General features: G+C 39.4%; 1 long non-coding RNA gene and 1 gene segment (V, D, J or C); one reads left to right on the top strand and one right to left on the bottom strand.

Moving 5' to 3' along the window:
• The window catches only part of LOC104981963, a 916,007-nt gene that overhangs the window by 352,022 nt on the left and 562,869 nt on the right, over window positions 1–1,116 (bottom strand).
• LOC104981969 overlaps window positions 1–1,116 on the top strand; it is a 62,364-nt gene that overhangs the window by 13,535 nt on the left and 47,713 nt on the right. The window lies entirely within an intron of this gene.

The raw sequence follows: 1,116 nt of genomic DNA, 5'->3' as shown, positions 1-1,116 counted from the left end.
TGATGCTGGGAAAGATTGAAGGCAGGAGGAGAAGGGGACGACCAAGGATGAGATGATTGGATGGCATCATCGACTCAATGGACATGAGTTTGAGTAAACTCTGGGAGTTGGTGATGGACAGGGAGTCCTGGCGTACTGCAGTCCATGGGGTCACAAAGAGTCAGACATGACTGAACAACTGAACTGAACTGATGGGAAGATCCCCTACCTACCCCCTCCACCCACCATATTAGAAACTGGGATTCAGAACATCTGTTCATCACAGAAGCAGGACAGGATATTCCTGCCCAGACAGTAGGTAGAAAAGTGAACGAGGCAAAATTAAGGATCAGATTAGCTGATACCTGCGTATCTATCAGACTTTTATTTTATGAATATGTCTGCATGACAAAAAAATTTTACATTTTTAACTTATTTCTTTATTAACCTGCATTAGCTCACTCTTGCCTAGTAGACTATTTGTTATAGTATGCTATGGTATATGTTGTATTTCCTTCTAGGCTGGGGTGATATTAAAAACTCATAACCCAATATTTAATAACCTATTTGTTATTTGGTATGGATATCAGAACAGACACAGGTTGTGGGGAGGAAGTCAGAGTGTTGAACAGAATCCTGGTGAGGATTCCAAGCTATTCCACTGTTTAATTTGCTGGCTGTGCCAAGCATTTTCTCTTTAGTTGCTGGGTCATGAATAAGTTTGGGAGAGGAACCAAGACAGCCAAAATGGTTGGGGTTGGAAGTGAGCATGTAAGGGGCCATTAGGAAATGGCTAGTTGCCAATGAGCATGGTATTTCCATTTTTAACAAGCAATAAGCTTTTATAGTGTATAATCAGGGAAAGTCAGTCATGTATCTAGTAGTTAGCTTTGCCTAAAGTTCATGTGAAGTGTCATTAGGAGGGGTAGTGCCCCCAGTAGATTCATTGTTCCCCGATCCTATTAACTGAGGGCATATAACATACTTTTCCATTCATTATTCCAAACAGAATTATTTGCTTAAACAGTTTAAATTAGGTAAACATCTTAATCAACTCTGCTTTAAAAAGATGAACTTCAATGAAATGGGGTTAATCAAACTTTTTACCATCTTAACATAATTTATGGTTGTGAAACA

Source organism: Bison bison, unplaced genomic scaffold (assembly GCF_000754665.1).
Source record: "Bison bison bison isolate TAMUID 2011002044 unplaced genomic scaffold, Bison_UMD1.0 scf7180017864526, whole genome shotgun sequence".
NCBI classification, from domain to species: domain Eukaryota; kingdom Metazoa; phylum Chordata; class Mammalia; order Artiodactyla; family Bovidae; genus Bison; species Bison bison.
The sequence above is the reverse complement of the archived record's forward strand: the minus strand, read 5'-3'. Positions and strand labels throughout refer to the sequence as shown.